Source organism: Myotis nattereri, assembly GCF_964212035.1.
Source record: "Myotis nattereri genome assembly, chromosome: 14".
NCBI classification, from domain to species: domain Eukaryota; kingdom Metazoa; phylum Chordata; class Mammalia; order Chiroptera; family Vespertilionidae; genus Myotis; species Myotis nattereri.
The window spans coordinates 6119034-6138850 of NC_138089.1; positions in this window are offsets into that span (position 1 = coordinate 6119034).

A 19817-nucleotide genomic window follows, 5' to 3' on the forward strand; every position below is an offset into this window, starting at 1 on the left:
AGAGCTTATTTTAATAGTGGGAGCTGGCAAAGCCCCAATATCACAATGTAGCAATTAACAGCGCGCTGTATTTGCTATTCATGGTTTGATGTAAAAACTTGTTTATTAAGATGGGCTGGAGGCGCTGGTGTGCAATAGACCTGCATGTAATTAGATTCCAATTATTTGTCTGTTTCTGATATTGTAAACTGGCGCTTAGCACATCAGTTAAATTGACACCCGGCGCTGCATGGCTTCCTCGGTAATTAAAACATGTTCTGTTAATTAGATGATGACCACTTTATTTCAGGGCCCTTGTGTTTGGGTTTTCTGGTGTGCTCTGTTTGTATCATGAGCCACCAGACGCTCCTCTAATGAGTCCTTGTTTTGTTTCAATTACCACCTGCTGTTCAAAAGCAAAGCTTGTTTTAACTAAACAAAATTAATGCTTGTCTCTTCCTTTGTACGAACTTACACGATAGACAAATTAATACGCCTATTATCGAAGTGCTAAGCTCTGGTTTTAAAGACTGCTAAGGCAATTAGAAGAAAGTTATAAGATGTGGAGTGTGGCATAAATATTGTTTAGCGTATTAAGAGGCATTACAAACAATGAATTATTTACTGGAGTTGAAAAGAAGCATAGAGACTTAGGCTCCCCACCCCCAAATTAAATTAGTTCTTGCGATTTGCAAAGGGATCCAGAAACTAAAGATAGCAGGGAATTTCTGAGAGAAGGAATTGAATAAAGTTAGACATGAAGGTATGTATCACGGTTATAAAAAAATCAATGAATGATATTTGACCATCTTGGATGGTTTCCAAAACTATGTGTTTGCTGCATGTTCTCTTACAGGATACGTGCTGTGTTCACGCAAAATAATTGATCAAGCTGTTTCTCAGAACTTTACTGCGAACATGATCAGGAGAGGCGCTTGCATTTTCGGGGAGGTTATGGCTTGTCCCGTGTGCTGTTCTGCAGCTGCCCCACCCCAGGGCTCCTCCCCTGGGACCGCCAGAGCACAGTTCATCCTCTCATTTCCGCAGCCCTTCCCACGCCCACAGCTTCTCATTGCACACCCGGCATCATGACCAGGCTGAGACCCGTGATGGTGCCAGGGCAGGGAGCGAAGGGTGACTACCTATTTCCCAGAGCACCTTCTCGGGCAGATTTGGGGAACTCACTGATGAGGCTAACACAGCCAGCCACCAGCTTAAGGAGCTCTCCACACAGAGCCAGGCGCTGTAGAGTGGATGCAGCACCAACCCTTAGTTCCCTCCATTGGCACCAAGCCAGCCACGTCGACAGCCAGGGGCTTGACCTGTGTACGACCGTCGGACGCCGGATAACTTCAGGGTAGCCCAGTGTACTCTGTAACTAAACCAATTCAGTTATTCAGGGTTCGTGTCAATGTGCGTAGTGTTAGCACGTACCCTCTTCGGGGAAGCACACAAGCAAATCTGGAATGGCGTGTTCACAATGTGTCTGTTTGGGAAGGTGTTTTAATTACAAGGCAAATCATGTCTCCTGTTGCCTAGAATTGGTTTAACTCCTACAGGTGCATTCTAGAATTTGAAATTCCATCTCCATCAGGAATTCAGCATTGCCGATGTTCCAATGTGGAAGGCAAACCTGAGCTTGTGGACATCAGCCGCCGAGACCAGGGCAATACACGAGTGTACAACTAGCAAAGGCACACTCCTGCACCTGTAACTGAAATGAAAATGAACGGCAGCTGATTGCCACACCTTAGAGCTACCTTTGCAAAGCAGAGGCGGCAAGGGAGCCGCAAGGTTCTATCGCTGCTGATGCGGAGCTGTCACTGAGCAGCGCCGGCAGGCTGGCGCCTTCATGCTGCAGTGGCCTTCAGTTAATATTTCACAAAGACCCAAAGCAACTAGATGTGTCTTACTAAATGCCCATTCACTCATTAGATATTTTAAAATGCACCTTTTGCTGCAGGCCCACTGGGTCATATTAACTGCTCTAAAACATGTAAGTGGCTCCCGTGGGACCTTTTAAAAATGCTGGTGCAGGAGAGGTTGCAGGTCCTCCCGCCACCAGGGCGCGCTGGCCCTGAAGGTGCGCACTGCTGGACTCGAGGGACGGGACTTGATCGTGGATATCCAGATCCAGGAAGCAATGAATTATTTTCAACCACATGGCTCTCACATGTACATTTAACAATGTAACCTTCATTCATATACTTGCCATCGACATTTGCTGTTTTAGCCTCCCGGGTTCCATCCCCCTCTGTCTCCTTCCTTCCTTCCTTCCTTCCTTCCTTCCTTCCTTCCTTCCTTCCTTCCTGAAGAGTTTGTATTGATTTTTAGAGAGAGAGGGAGGGAAAGAGAGCAAAACATTGATGTGAGAGCAGCACATTGATCAGCTGCCTCCTGTACTCTCCCTACCGGGCTTGAGCTAAAATATGGATATGTATCCTGACCGGAATTGAACCAGCAACCTTTTGGTGCCTGAGGCGACACCCAACCGACTGAGCCACACTGGCCAGGGTCCTTTGTCTAATTTCTTATTTGGGTTCTGATTCTTGGCCATTTATACTGCAGAAGCTGACTGCACTTCCAGTGCCGGAGTGAGAAGGCCAAGTTGGGCCCACTCTCCTTGGCTACAGTCAGTTCCATATGGGCATCTTACATGGGGTGCTCTAATCACTGAAACCAAGGATTTTTCTTTAATAGCTGAAGGAAGAGATATTTTCTTTGCTGGATGGGGGCCTGGAGGGAAATAGCCCTAATAGTTTCTGGCAGGCATCTGTGACGACATCTTTTGAGCAACGTGCCAATCTACAGGAAGCAAAGGCAACAGATGGAACTTGATCAAATCATGTGACCTGTGTTGAGCCAGGCCTGAAGTCAGTGCCACCCATAGATTCATATAAACCAGTATCTCCTCCACTACCCACACCATCCCATTTAAACAAAAACAACACCTAAGCCAGTTAAGGGTGGGTATTTTCACTTGCAATTGAAAAAAGTCACAACGGACATGACCCAACTTCTCATGTCACGTTATCATGCTGTTTCACCCACTCAGGTTCTGAAGCAAAAGAGAAGAATCCGTAAAGACAGGCTCTCCACCTGGGGTCCAGGATGGACATCAGAAGATAACTCGATACCTGACATCATAAGCAATATTGTATATGACGTGCATTTTCTGGGTCAAAATGATTGTTAAAATGTTCCCCAAGGAAGTTTAAGAACCCCGATAATGGAACAGAAGTCCTGGCAGGTCAACCGGGAGAGGCACAGCTATCTGCAGGTGCCAAGGTGTCTGACTTCAAACACTGGGAGCGTGGGTAGGGGCTCTCTGAGGAAACCTGCGTGGTCAAAGCTAGAGCTTCTCAGAAACTGGAATGGTTGTCCTGGGAGGTCAAGGAGCAAGTTGGACACATGAATGATGGAAGTGGCGCTTTTGGAAAAGGCCTTAGTGATTGGCTTGTTTCAGAGTTTATTGCTTCTGTGGATGTGTGATATGTATGGAATATACGTTATAAACTTACCCCCAAGTAAAGCCACACCAATTGTCTGCAGCAAGAAATGGTTATTTATGGTCCATGTTGCGCCTAGAGCAGTCGTTCTCAACCTTCCGGCCCTTTAAATACAGTTCCTCATGTTGTGACCCAACCATAAAATTATTTTCATTGCTACTTCATAACTGTAACGTTGCTACTGTTATGAATCCTCATGTAAATATCTGATATGCAGGATGGTCTTAGGCGACCCCTGTGAAAGGGTCGTTCGACTGCCAAAGAGGTCACGACCCACAGGTTGAGAACCGTTGCCCTAGAGGAATGTGTAGTCTTAATTTCAAATGCATGTAGCAAAACGGCTCACCCCAGCTTCCGTACTCAGAGGCTAAAACCAGAACAAGTCTTGAAATGTTTGTAGCGCCATAGACAAGCAGGTGAGTCTTCATCGTCTTCCCGTGTTCTCACATAACAACTTCTGCTTCATCTCATCTACATGAAACCAGGTCGCTGCTACTCAGGGGTGATAGTACAAGATGAAACAAAATAAAGCAAAGCTGAACTAAGCTATGAATTAAAAAAAATTCTCCCAAACTTATCACTCATTCATACTTTGGAATTCTGCCTAATTATTGAGTCAAAGTGACCAAAAGCCAGGGCTCTGGAGCTAAATGGTGAGTTCAAACCCAGCTCTGTCCCTGCAGTTAGGTGGCCCTGGACAAGGTCTGTGGAGCCTCCATTCTTGAATTTAGTTTATTCCTGAAGGCTGTTCAATAAGTGATTTGTTCAAAAACCGAATCATTTTTTTCCGTTAGAAATAATGTCAATTGAATTAATTCATTCAAGACCCACAAATGATTCCATTTTAACCTTTCTTATATTCATACATGTCTAATGTACTGTTTAATCTATAAACAAACATTTCTTAAAATTATCAAACCACCCCTTATAGCCTTAAATGAATCACTTTCAGCACTCGTTCCAGGGTGTGTTTAAGGAGGTCAGATGCAGCATCAGTTTCTTCATATATCATTCCTCCAGAACGCTGTCCCCAGCTAAAGGCTTTTCATTTATCCAAATCAACAATAGTTTTTTTACTTCTTGAATTGCCTGTGATCATTGTTTCTTTCACACCCTTAGCAACATTGGCACTCTTGATGACCTCTTCATGTTTTAAAATTGTGCTACTTATCTATTTTGCCAGGAACAAAAGCAAAACAAAAACAAACAAACAAACAAACAACAACCCCAGAACCCACAAAGCATCCCCAGCACAATGTCCTGAAACGTTAACAACTCAGGGTTTAGCAGTAAACTGACTGGTATTCGCTCCTTTGTTTGTGGCCTTGGAGATGGCTTTTTGTCATGAAAAAAAAGGTATATCAGCATGAAAGGATTGTCAAGTCAAGAACTGAAGTTTTGTTCACAACCAAGATATTTTTTCTGTGAACAACTTGGTTGAGAACCAAATTGTTCAAGAGGGGAGATGTTTGAGAACTGAGGTTTGACTGTACATTACATGTCTGTAACTTAGTTTGCTATTTAAAAAGAAATAATAGGCTAAATTATAGAAATGGCTTGTCACTCATCTATATTTATTAAAAGAGCAATTTTGTATGTTTCAGACCCATGCCCTCCTGTATTAGGTTCCTAAGGCTGCTGTAACAGAATACCACCAATCATGTGGCTTAAAACCACAGGAATAGACCCTCTTTCGGTTAAGGAGACCAGAAGTCCAAGGTCAGGGTGTCTTCAGAGCCAAGATCTCTCTGGAGTCCTTAGCAAAGAACTCATCCTTGCCTCTGCTGGCTCCTGGTGTTGCCGCCATCCTGGGCTTGGAGCTGCGTCCCTCCCATCTCTGCCTCCCCCTGCTCAGGGTGCGCTCCTGTGCGTGACTGGTTTGGGTCTCCGGGTGTCTCTTTGTGGGGACTCTGCCCTCATCCAGGATGCCCTCATCTTCACTTGATACATCTACAAGGACCCTGTGTCCAAATAAGGTCACATTCACATGTCCTGTGGTTCGGACCTGAACTGCTTTTTAAGTGGATACAATTTAACCCACTACACTGCCTCATAGGAATGAGAATTAAAGAAATTTCTGTATGCAAAGTGTTTAGCATCTGGCACATAGTAAAGACTCAATAAAGGTCCACTGTTGTTATCCTCATTTTATCTTATCCCAACCTGTCTGCATTGAACCAAATTCTCCCTCTCTTAGACCCTGCACACCTCCAGGTCTACCCCAGAATCAAGCAAGCTCCATTTCTTTTCTATATTCCTAAGGTCATGCTTTATGTATTATTATTACTGACCCAACTGTAAAATCTCTCATTGTAGAGATATTAAAAAAAAGATTTAGCTGTAGAATTTCTTCTTCAAAATAAATGTTATTGGAAGACCAATATCCGAACTGGTTGAAAGTGGAATTGTTCTTTGAAAAGGCGGTCACTCACAGCAGTATCAGCTCTATGTTCACTGTCCCCCATGGCTCTGCACCCCAGTCCCCAATGGCACTTGAGGCTCTTCTTCGGAACATAGAAGGGTCCAGAAAAGGCGGTTTAAAAAAACTACCTTTCAGCCATGAGCAAGCTCATCTCAAGCATTAGGAAGAGATGGTCTTTGCCTCCCACTTCCCTTTTATTGGCTGGCCTCCCCCCTCTTCCCCCAGCTCCTGTGCCCCAACCAAACCAAGGAAGGAGGAGTTGCCGCTCTGGGCTGACACGAGGTATTGGCTGTGCCGTGTTCATCAGTGTTGACCATGCTTCTGGTTCTGTAACCAGGCCATGCTGGACGCACGATCCTGTGCTTTCCTGTGCCAGAGTTTGCTTGGGATTTTCCTAGCAATAGTTGTTCATAAGAGACAGATTTCCAAGGTCTACATTCTCTTGTGCAGAAAGCGGAGACCTGCTGTTAATGTGGGATAAAACTATAAGGCCTAGCGGCCCTTTAACAAAGCTCTGCCTGAAAGGCTGCGCTAGTCCATGCAGGCTGATATAATGAAATGTCACAGAATGGGGGTTTATAGACAACACACTGATTTTTCACATTCTGGAGGCTGGGAGGCCAAGATCAAGGAGTAGAATGATCGTGTTCTGTGAGAGCTCTCTTCCTGGTTTAGAGCTGGGTCTTCCTGGGGTGGAAGAGGGAAGGAGCTCTGTGGGTCCCTAAAAACTCTAATCCCATTTATGAGGGCTCCGCCCTCATGATCGTGCACTTCCCAAAAGCCCCACCTCCCAATACCATTGCAGTCATCATTAGGGTTTAAAAATATGAATTTAGTGGGGACATAAACATTCAAACCGCAGCACGCACTCAGGAAGAAGCCAGCTAACACAGCAATGGCAAAACCTTTCTCATTTGGTTGTTGTTCCTTCTGTAGAAACCTGTGGGGACCTCAAGCGGGGAATGATTTCAAGGGCTGAGTCTGGATATTCCTATGAGGCCTCACCAAATGTTATCAATTCTCTTTAAAGAATCCTTCCTTTTGAGAGAACCAAGCTGGCGGTGTAGGTAACCTCGGTGCTCGCTGTCTCCCACAACACATCAAAATTACACCTAAAATACAGAACAATCATCATTCAGAACCACCTCAAAGCTGGCTGAATGGAAGGCCTTCAACTAGAGAAGTAAAGAAGAAAGCACATCAAGACTGGTAGGAGGGGCAGAGGTGCAGAACGGGCTGGTCTGACACCTATATGTGCTGTGTTTTAATCAGGAGGGATATCTCCAAGGCCTCCCTTGAGAAGCAGGGTATCCCATCCGCTCACCAGCCCCCTAGCCCAGGGTTCCGGAGCTGGGAAGAGCAGTCCCCATAATTTCAAGCTGTAAAAACCAGCAGGGATTGTGGCTGAGTGACACAGAGGCTGCTGGAGTTCCAGGTGGTGGTCTTAAAGGGCCCATGCACAAACTTACAGGGTCTCACATTCTCTGAGCTCCAAGGCTGGGGAAGTGGATTTGGGGGAACCAGAGACATACTGGGAGAAACTGGACCATCTGGCATCAGGGCAGGAACTTGGGGGTGGCTTTCTCCCAGACAGGGGGAATTACAGGGGCCATTGTTCCTGTGTGGGAACATCCCCCATCACAGAGTTGACTGGCAGCCATATCTGAGTTTCCATCAGGGTGATCCACACACTTCACTCCTCCATGGAGATTTCCTGAGACCCTACCCCATCCAATTTGCAGCCTCACCCAAGCTATTTGCAGCAGCTTTTCCATATGAATGGCTTGTCCTGGCTCAGGCTTCAGACTTTCCTAAAATCTCTTAAGCAAGCTGCAACTAGAGAGACAGCATGCCCTAAACCTATCAAGACCTGGCACTAGCACCAACTTGCATTCCTTCACAGCTGGGCCTTTCCTGGGCACTTCCTAGTCCAATACAAATAGCAGCCAATTGTGAATCACTCTGAAGCTCCTGGGGGTGGCCCCAGGCAATGGCTGACTTTGCACCTCGAGGGAGGCTCCAGAGCCAGTGCACCCGGTGGACAATTTCAGACCACACCAGATGACAACTCTACACATTCACATGTGACACACTCAAGGGGCAGATTCAGTGAGTTCCAAAGCCCCACTGACACAAGTCCTGCTCTATAGGGGTGTCTCCTCCACAACAGCTCTCCCCTTATAGACACAGCTGGTCCTCACAGCCAATTGGTCTGGAGATGAATTCCTCCCAGTGACACCAACAGCAATCAAGGCTCAACTGCAATAAGACTGTGCACACAGCCCACACAGGGGTGCACCTATAGTGCCCAGCTCAGGTGACTAGGGAGACTGAACCACTGGGCCCTACAGGACACAAGGACACTCTACCAATTCCAGGAGACATAGCAGCTCTTACTAATACATAGAAACAAAGACAGGGAAGCAGCCAAAATGCAGAGACAAAGAAACATGTTACAAATGAAAGAAATGGAAACAAGAAAACTGCTAGAGACAGAGTTCAAAACAATGGTTATAAGGTTACTCAGGACCTTAATGAGAGCTTCAAGGAAATTAATGAGAGCATTAAGGAACTTAGTGAGAACTTAGTGAGACTTTCAAGGATCTTAGTGAGAATCTCAAAGAAATGAAGAGATGAAAATGGACCAGTCAGAAACTAAGCATGCACTAACTGAAATAAAGAATATTTTACAAGGATTCAACATGAGAGGATTCTGAGAATAAAATAAAAGATTTGGAGGAGAAAAAAACAAAACAAACAAACAAAACAAACAAAAACACCCAATCTGAGAGCAAAAAGAAAAAAGAATAAAAAAATATAAAGATAGTGTAAGGAGCCTCAGCAACAACTTCAAATGAACCAACATTGCATTATGGGGGTGCCAGAAGGAGAAGAGAGAGAGCAAGATATTTAAAACATATTTGAAGAAATAATGACAGAAAACTTCCCCTACTTGGTGAAAGAAATAGACTTACAAGTCCAGGAAGCACAGAGAGTCCCAAACAAGAGGAACCTAAAGTGGTCCACATCAACATACATCATAATTAAAATGCCAAGAGCAAAAGACAAAGAGAGAATCTTAACAGCAGCAAGAGCAAAGCAGTTAGTTACCTACAAGGGAGCACCCATAGGACTGTCAGCTGATTTCTCAGCAGAAACTTTGCAGGCCAGAAGGGAGTGGCTAGAAATACTCAAAGGACCTATAAGCAAGATTACTCTACTCAGCAAAGCTATCATTTAGAATTGAAGGTCAGATAAAGAGCTTCCCAGACAAGAAAAAGCTAGAGAAGTTTGTCACCACCAAACCAGTATTACATGAAATGTTGAAGGGTATTTGTTAAGACAAGTAAGAAGAAGAAGAAAAAAGATAAAAAATATGAACAATAAAATGGGAATGAATACATATCTATCAACAAATGAATCTAAAAATCAAAATAAATGAAGAACAAATCTAATTAGCAATATAAACTGATAAATAAAATAGAATCACAGGCATGGAAACATGGAACAGACTGAGGAATCTCAGCGGAAAGGGGGGTGGGGAGATGGGAAGGGATTAACCAAAGATCTTATATGCATACTAGAGGCCCAGTACATGAATTCATGCATGGGTTGGGTCTAGCCAGCCCAGCCCCAATCAGGGCAGATCAGGGCCGGGCCTGTTGGGAGGAGGAGATGGCGGGAGGTTGGTTGGCTGGCCCGTCCAGATCAGGGCTGGGCTGGCTGGGGGGAGGGGCCGCAGGCAATTAGCCGGTGGGCCCCACCTCCGATTGTGGTTGGGGGGGTTGATCAGGGGTCAGCAGCTGGGGGAGGTGCCATGGGGGGTTGGCTGGCCAGCCCCACCCCTGATTGGTGTGTGTGTGGGGTGACAGGGGGTGGAGCTAGCTGGGGGGAGGGGCCACGGACTGAACAGGGTGGTGGGGGCCCATGGGAGCAGAGCCAATGGGGGAGAGGGTGGTTGGCGGGCTGGCCCTGCCCCTGATTGGGGTGGGGGGCTGATCTGGGGTGGGGCCAGGTGGAGATGGGCTGCAGGAGGATGGCCAGCTGGCCCTGTGCCCTATGGGGTAGGACAGGATGACCAGGGGTGGGATGGCTGGGGGGAGGGGCCACAGGAGGTTGGCCAGCTGGCTCCACCCCAAGATCAGGCCAGTTCACTGGCCACAGTGGGCATCATAGCGACCGGTCGTTCTGGTTGTCACAGTGTTCCGGTCACTGGCTTTTTTTTATATGTAGATAGATAGATAGATAGATAGATATAGATATGTGTTACTTATGGACACAGACAATAGGTGGCGAAGGCCAGGGGTGGGGTGGGAACCAGGTGGAGGCAGATAATGGGGGGAAAAAGGGAGACATCTGTAATACTCTCAGTAATAAAGAGTTTTGTCTTTTTAAAAAGAATCCTTCCTTTGTTCTTCAAGTGAAATCTGGGTTTCTCCAAGCAATACTAATTTGACTGTAAGCTTCTCTCAATATGCTGGGAACCTTGTGTCCACAGGAAGTGTGATCTTTCATTAGGGATCACTGTTTATTCCATATCATAATTTATCAGCTCATTTAAAAAGACCCATCATATAATGAGCTCTCCACACCCCTATCCCCCCTTGCTTTGTTCTCTTCTTCCCGCTTGTACTCACCCTCAGTCTCACCCTGAAATACCTGCTCATCGGTGTGACAGACAAGTTGAGTTAGAGCTTTGTCTCACTCCTATTTCTTCCGATGGTTAGGGACATCTTCTCCAAGCAAAAGTGGTCACAAGCTAAACACAGACATGCATTAGTCAGGTTCTTCAGAGAAACAGAGCCAGGAGGATGTGCATGTTTATAGAAAGACTTATTTTAAGGAATTGGCTCCTGCAGTAATGGAGGCTTAGAAGTCCCAGGAACTGCACTTGGCAAGCTGAGACCCCAGATTGCTCTTGTGTAGGTCCAAAGGCTTGAGGACCATAAGAGCTGATGGGGTAGGTTCCAGTCCAAAAGCCAGCAGGCTCCACAGCCAAGAAAAGCCCATGTTTCCATTTGAGTCTGAAAACAGGAGAAGACTAATGCCCCAGCTGAAGGAATCATCAGGAGGATTCACTCCTGCTGTGCGGGAGCCTGCCATTTAATTCTCTTCAGGCTTTCGACTGATGGCGTACGGGCACCACATAGGGGGGGCAATCTGCTTTCTCAGTCTGCTGAAGTCAATGCTACTCTCATCCAGGAATGCCCTCACAGACATACCCAGAATAATGTTTGACCAAATATCTGGGCACCCTGTGTTCCAGTCAAGTTGCCACCTAAAATTAACCTCCACGAGGTTGTTCTGTCCTCTGAGAGAGACTCTGAGACAGTCCTGAGATTTGTTTTATTTTTGCCACACTCCTTACATTGCTTCAGCAGCTGTATAATTGGTTCTCTGTCATCAACTACCTCATGCCATTTCATTCTCCACGTAACTGGCAGATCAAACTTTCTAAAATGCCATATCCTGCCTATGCTGTCTACTCCACCATACACCCCTACTTCTTGCAAAAAAATAAAAAAATAGATAAAAAAAGAGCTCAAAATCCTTATTTTGGAATACAAAGCCATCCACAAATTGGCTACTATACTTTTAAAAAATGCATCCTGCCTTTCAGCCACATGGAGCTTTCTCACTTTTCCTAATCTTTCCTTCTGGTGTTTACCCTCACAGAAGCCTTTCCATTCACCTAGAATACTCATCTTCTTGCTCTCCTGCCTATTTTTTTCTAAATTCAAGTAAAACTACTTGTTCTATTTGCTGTGTTTATAAAACATGTTCTCCACATAATTATAATAAAACTTACAATTTTAAGATTCTGTTCATACATCTCTTCTTACCACTAGCCAACATTTCCCAAAGTATGTACCTGAGAAAGATAGCCCCACAGAAAAAAAAGTCACTCTTAAAAAAAAAAAAGGCTTTCCTATTTTAAAAATGGAAAAATATGTATATTATATTCCCCCACACAAGTATGGTCGTTTCTAATGTATATGCTAAAGACTCTAAGAAATTCCTCAGAAAAGAAACCTATTTAACCTGGTCTAATCTATTTCATTCTGTGTGAATTATTTTGCATTCATACTGGCTGGAGGTTTGTTGAGCTTCTTGGATCTATGGGTTCGCTTTATTTGAAAAAGATTCAACATCATTTCTTCAAATGTTTTTCTGTTCTATTCTCTGTTTTCCTTTCTGGACTCCAAGTATATAATTAGACTATTTTGTATTTCCCCATAGTTCACCAATGCTCTCTACATGTATTTATTTTTTTCAACCTTTCCCTGCCCCTGGCTTCAGTTTGAATATGTTTAATTGACTTGTCTTAGGCTTTTCTTTCTCGGTATCCAATTTCCTTCTAAGCCTCATCTATGAACTTTAAAAAATAACAGATATTATATATTTTTTAATGCTAGAATTTTTAGTTGGTTCTTTGGAAAGTTTCAATTTCTTGCCAGAAATACCCTCATTATATACATCTTTGCCTAGAAATAATTTTATGTATTTATAAAAATTATTTAAAGCCTTTACTAATTTCAATAACTGAGTCATCTGTTGATCTGTTTCTATTGACTGTGTTTTCTTTTATTTGTCACATTTTTTTACTTCTCATATCTCATAATTTGAAATCTCCCACATGCCTATATAAAATGTAGAGTCCTGTGCCGAGCCAGCTCAGCCAAGGGTTCACAAGCCTGAGTGAGGGTGGTGAAGGATGAAGAAGTGACAAAGAGAATAAGCTGGGTCTAGGTGGATCTTCCTGTGCCTGCCTGAGGCCACAGAGAGAGATCCAGAGGCAAGCTGAGCCTTTATTTTATAGTCAGAGGTAAACAAGGTAGTGGTCACCATAGTTACAGTATTCTTGTGAGTTTCACTTGTTTTGGCAGCACTTGCTGCATCTCCCTCAGCCCATTAGCTACCCAGATAAGATCTAGGGAACTTCATAAGGTCAAGCCTAATCATGCTAAGAGGACTGTTCCCTCTAAACTGGGACTTGTTTGTGGCTTTGCCAACAGGTCAGTCCGAGGCTTAACCCTATAGCCGCTCCCTACAGAGTCTGAAAGATGAAAGGTGTTGAGAGTAGAGCTGTGGCTTTTCTTCTTTCCTCCTCATGGGAATGAATGTGGATCGCTCCCTCTCCTAATGAAGTGTGAAGGCTTCAGGGGACTTTCTCTCTCTCTTTTTTTTAATAATATATTTTATTGATTTTTTACAGAGAAGAAGGGAGAGGGATAGAGAGTTAGAAACATCGATGAGAGAGAAACATCGATCAGCGGCCTCCTGCACACTCCCCACTGGGGATGTGCCTGCAACCGAGGTACATGCCCTTGACCAGAATCGAACCTGGGACCCTTCAGTCTGCAGGTCGACACTCTTTCCACTGAGCTAAACCGGTTTTGGCAAGGGGACTCTCTTGTAGAGACAGTGGGTTCTGCCAGAAGAAAGACTGAGGGTCCATGTGCTTTGTCCCAAGCTGATGTGTATTTGTGGGCGTTAGAGCCTGAGCGAATGAACAGGGGAGAGACCACAAGGTGAGCGAGCACCAGGGTGAACCAGCCTGTGTTGCTATCCCCACTGCGACAGGAACAGATGAGACTTGTGTGGGTCAAGGGGATGACCAGGCTTGTGCTGCCCTGCTCTTCATGTTTGTCTTGCCCTGTACTTTATTCTTGCTGCCTGCCATGGTGCCTGGCACACAGTGGGTCTCAGTGTTTCACAAGAATCCTATATAATAAAAGGCTAATATGCAAATTGACTGAATGGCAGAACGACCGGTCACTATGACGCGCACTGACCATCAGGGGGCAGACACTCAACGCAGGAGCTGCCCCCTGGTGGTCAGTGCACTCCCACAGGGGGAGCGCTGCTCAGCCAGAAGCTGGGCTCATGGCTAGGGAGCTCAGCGGCGGTGGCAGGAGCCTCTCCTGCCTCCATGACAGGCGGACATCCCCTGTGGGATCCCGGACTGTGAGAGTGAATGTCGTGCACCGGGCCTCTAGTATTTTGAATCAGTGAACAAATGACACAGAGCGTCCCCATGTCTCTCTGTACCTTCTTTTACTTTACTGGTCTCCCTAGCACTCTTCACATCTGACGTATATATTTACCTATCTATTTGGTTACTGCTTATCTTTTCCATAGAATAGAATTCCTGTAAAGGGGTGGGGGGCTTTGCTTTCCCTGTGTCCCTGGGGCCTAGAACAGTGACAGGCACCTACGATGTGCTCAGCAAACATGTTTTTGAATGCATGCTTCTGCTGTATGCTACAGTCAGAACACAGAACATGAACAAGAGAGGGGCAAGCAAAAAAGGTACAGTCATGGAGAACATGTGATGTGTATTTTGATAGTGCAGAAAAAATTAAGAAAATGTATGCTAAAACAGGTTTTATAAATAAATATTGAAGCTATTTCAGAGACCCTTTCTTTAAAATTTTTTCATAAGTTTTAATGTATATATATCTTTAAACAGATAACTGTAAATCTTGAAAAATTCTAACATTTTAATAATTCATTGTATGACAAGGATAAAGAAACAATTCCTAATTGATAGGATTACAATCTAAAGAGTTAGCTGAACACCAAATATTTTAAAAAACAGTTGAAAAGACATTTGAATACTGGCTAAACTTAGTTTGGATATTAGCTTTGGAGAGGATTTTACAAAAAGTTTTGACATGCAAAATGAAACAGTTTTATATTGAAACTAAAGAATAGTTTATCCTAATGACAGATGTACTAGTCTGTTGTGATATGTACTTGTTCAGAATAGTTTTTGACTTATCTAACCTCTCCCCCACCTTGCTTGTAGGAAGGCGTCACACCATAAGCAGGTCCGGCATCATGCCCGGGTCCTTCGTGGCTGTCACATGAGCCGCCTTAGAATGCTTACATCTTTCAGGGCCACAGCTGGTCACATCACGCTCAGAGAAGCTAGTCTATCATTGTCCACCTGCCACAAAGAGCAAGAGAGGCACCAGGCTTTTGCCTGATGGCCCTGAGTGTTATGTAACAGACATCTTCCCTAAGTAAGCAAGCAACAGTCTGGTAAGCTTACACTGTAGCTCTTTGCTTCCTTTTATTGTCTGATTAAACTGCAGCCAACCTGAACCTGACCCTCACTCCTGCTAGGAAAAAGGTAGGGTCAAGGCAGGAGCCTGAGCCACGCCACTTTTAGTCAAAGATGGTGGGTAAGTGGAAGCCATGTCTAAGATTTTGCTTGGCATTACTTAGATGCTTCGTGATTAACCTTGAGGCCACACAGGACTTCAGAACCCCTATTTTAATAACCAAACTTACTAAAAATGTACACTTGACGTCACAAGGCGTTTCACCATGCAGGAAACTAACCAAGAAAAGAAGCTGCGAGTGACAATTTCTACAGTAATAGATCTTGATGACTGCCTTTCCTGATGCTTGACATCAGAATGAATCATACCAGATGATACCAAGCATGTCGGCCGCTTAAAAACCCAGCAACCCCAAGCACACAGTGGCTGCTAAATACGGAGTCGCGACAGGCCATAGTCAGGAGGCCTCCGTTGTCAGAAAGAAAAAAATACTCTAAATACTTTATACTTAGTACCCGATTACCAAATTAAGAAATGCTTTCAAATGCGCTCTGAAAAGCAGAGAAAGGTTTTATAAAAATCCTTAAATTAAAAAAAAAATCCTATTGTTGAAAATATCACATGTAACCTCCTTTCCCCCACCTCTTGACCTCTTCTAGCCTAACCTCGGCCCCCACCCCAGGCCTTCACCACCCTATTGTCTGTACCCATGGTTATGCATACAAACCCTTTGGTTAATCTCTTCCCACCCACCCCACCTCCGCCTTCCCTCTGATATTCAATAGTATCTTACATGCTTTTAGGTCTCTGGATAAGTTTTGTTCATCAGTTTATTTTGTTCCTTAGATTCCACATATGAGTGAGATCATGTGGTACTTGTCTTTCTCTGACTGGCTTATTTCACTTAGCATAATACTCTCCAGGCCCACCTCAGCTGTTTCGAATGGTAGGAGTCCTTTCTTTTTTTTTTACAGCTGTGTAATATTCCATTGTGTAAATGTACTACAGCTTTATTATCCAGTCATCTGCTGATGGGCACTTGGCCTGTTTCCAGATCTTAGCTATTGTAAATTGTGCTGCTATAAATATAGGGGTGCATGCATTCTTTCTGATTAGTGTTTTGGGTTTCTTATAATACATTCCTAGAAGTGGGATCACTGTGACCCAGTTCCACATTTAATTTTTTGAGGAAACGCCATACTGTTTTCCCCGGTGGCTGCACCACTCTGCGTTCCCACCAGCAGTGCACGAGGGTTCCTTTTTCTCCACATTATTGCCAACACTTGTCATTTGTTGATTTGCTGATAATAGCCATTCTGACAAGTATGAGGTTATACCTCATTGTCATTTTAATTTGCATCTCTCAGATGATTAGTGACTGTGAACATTTTTTCATATGTTCTTTGGCCTTCTGTATGTCTACTTTGGAGAAGTGTCCATATTTCTATTGGGTTCTTTTTGCCTTTCTTTTGTTAAGTTGTACAAGTTCCCTATATATTTTGGAAATTAACCTCTTATTGGATGTACCATTGGCAATCTGTTATCCTATGCAATGGGCTCTCTTTTATTTTTCTGTATAGAAGCTTTATATTTTGATGTAGTCCCATTTGTTTATTTTCTCCCTAAACATATTGCTATGAGAGATGTCTGAGATTTTGCTGCCTATGGTTTCTTCTAAAGTTATTATGGCTGTAAGTCTTTTATCCATTTTGAGTTTATTCTTGTGTATAGTGTAAGTTGGTGCTCTAGTTTCATTTTTTTTTCATGTACCTGTCCAATTTTTCCAACACCATTTATTGAAGAGACTATCTTTACTTCATTGTATGCTTTTGCCTCCTTTGTCAATATTAATTGAGCATATTGGCTTGGGTCAATTTCTGGGGTCTCTGTTCTCTTCCATTGATCTATATGCCTGTTTTTGTGCTAGAACCAGGCTATTTTGAGTACGGTAGCTTGTAGTATAACTTGATACCTGGTATTGTGATTCCTCCAACTTTCTCAAGATTTCTGTGGCTATTCAGCGTCTTTTTTGGTTCCATAGAAAATTGTGGAGTGTTTTTTCTGTCTGTGAGATACGCAGTTGGTATTTTAATAGGAATTGCATTGAATCTATAGATTGCTTTGGGTAATATGGACATTTTAATGATGTTGATTCTAACAATCCACAAACATGGTATATTCTTCCACTTGTTTATATCTGCTTCTATCTCTCTTTTCATTGTCCTGTGCTTTTCTGAGCAACATCTTTTATCTCTTTGGTTAAGTTTATTTCTAAGTATCTTAATGTTTTTGTTGCAATGGTAAATGGGATTTTTTTTTTTAGGTTATCTTTCTGAAAGTTCATTATTCGTATATGAAAAAGGCATATATTTCTGGGTGTTAATTTTTTATCCTGCTTCATTATGGAATTCATTTATTAAATACAGTAGGTTTTTGATGGAGTCTTTAGAGTTTTCTATGTACACTATCATGTCATCTGCAAATAATGACCGTTTTTCATCCCCCTTTCCAATTTGGATGCCTTTTATTTCTTCTTCTTGCTGATGACTATCTCTAGGATTTCAAGTCCTATGTTAAATAAGAGTGATGAAAGTGCACTAGCTGGTTTGGCTCAGTGGATAGAGTGTTGGCCTATGGACTGAAGGGTCCCGGGTTCAATTCTGGTCAAAGGCACATGCTTGGGTTGGAGGCTCGATCCCCAATAGGGGGCGTGTAGGAGGCAGCCAATCAATGACTCTCTCTCTCATCATTGATGTTTCTCTTTCTCCCTCTCCTTTCCCCTCTGGGGAAAAAAAATGAGTGATGAAAGTGGGCATCCTTGTTAGGTTCCTGTTTTTTTGGGAAATGGTTTTAGTTTTGTCTATTGAGTATAATGTTGGCTGTAGGTTTGTCATATATGGATTTTATTATATTGAGGTATGATCCCTCTATTCCCACTTTGCTGAGAGTTTTTTCAAAAAAGGGTGTTGGATTTTGTTGAATGCTTTTTCTGCATTAATTGATATGATTACGTGATTTTTGTCTTTCAATTTGTTTATGTGATGTATCACATTTATTGATTTGTGAATATTATACTAGCCTTGATTTCCTAAAGTAAATCTGACTTGGTCATGCTGTAAGATCTTTTTAATGTATTGCTGGATCTGATTTGTAAATATTTTGCTGAGGATTTTAGCATCTATGTTTTTCAGGGATATTGGTCTATGATTCTCTTTCTTTGAGGTGTCTTTATCTGGTTTTGGTATTAGGGTAATCGTGGCCTCATAGAAAGACCTTGGAAGTGCTCCTTCCTCTTGAAATTTTTGGAGTAGTTTGAGGAGGTTAGGTGTTTGTTCTTTGAATGTTTGGTAAAACTCCCCTGTGAAGCCTTCCAGACCAGGGCTTTGTTTGCTGGGAGTTTTTTATTTTTTTATTTTTTATTACTGCTTTAATTTCATCAGTAGTTATTGGCCTATTTAGGGTTTCTACTTCTTCCTGATTGAGTTTTGAAGATTGTATTTTTCTAGGAATATGCCTACCTTACCCAGGTTGTCCAGTTTATTAGAATATAATCATATATGGTATTTTTTTATGATCCTTTGTATTTCTGTGGGGTTAGTTGTTACTTTACCTCTTTCATTTCTGATTTTGATTATTTGGGTCTGCTCTCTTTTTTTCTTAATGATTCTAGCTAGAGGTTCAACAATCTTGTTTATCTTTTCAAAAAAACAGCTCTTGGTTTTATTGATCTTTTAAATTTTTTAAATCTGTATGTCATTTATTTCCACTCTGATCTCTATTATTTCCTTCCTTCTCCTTACTCTGGGCTTTTCTTATTATTCTCTTTCTAAGTCTTTACATTGTAGAGTTAGATAACTTTTGAAAAGTTTTTCTTGTTTTTTGAGGTAGGCCTGTAGTGCTATGAACTTCTCTCTTAGGACTGCTTTTGCTGTGTCCCATATATTTTGGGTTGTTGTGTGTTCATTTTCATTTGTTTCCAGGATGTTTTTTATTTCTTCTTTGATTTCTTTGGTAACCCATTCATTGTTTGATAGCATGCTATTTAGCCTCAATGTGTTTAAATGTTTTTGAGTGTTTTCTTGTATTTGATTTCTAATTTCATGCCATTGTGATATGAGAAGATGTTTGCTATGATTTCAGTCTTCTTGAACTTGTAGAGAGTTTGTGTCCTAACATGTGGTCTATCTTTGAAAATGTCCCATGTGCACTTGAGAAGAATGTATATTCTGTGGCTTTGGGGTAAAATGTTCTGTAAATATCAGATCCATCAGATCTTGTGTGTCATTTAAGGCCTCTGTTTCCTTGTTGATTTTTTTTTCTGGAAGATCTATCCAGTGATGTCAGTGGGGCATTAAAATCCCCTACTATGATTGTACTGTTCTTGATCTCTTCTTTAAAATCCCCCAGAAGTTTTTTTTATATATATTTGGATGCTTCTATATTGGATTCATATAGTTTTACCAGAGTTACAGCTTCTTGTTGTATTGATCCCTTTAGTGTTATAAAGTGGCCTTCGTTATCTCATATTATTGCATTCACTTTGAAGTGTATTCTGTCAGATATGAGTATTACTACCCCAACATATTTTTCATTTCCAAGAGACTGGAAAAATTTTTTTTCCATCCCTTCACTTTCATTCTGTCTGAATCCTTTGTTCTGAGCTGGATTTCTCTTGTAGACAGCATATATGTGGGTCATGTTTTATTATCCGTTCAGCTACCCTATGTTTTTTGATTAGAGCATTGAAGCCATTTACACTTAAGTTTATTATTGATAGGTACTTATTTATTGCCATTGTTATTCTTTATACCTGTGTCCTTCTCTTTCTCTGTATTT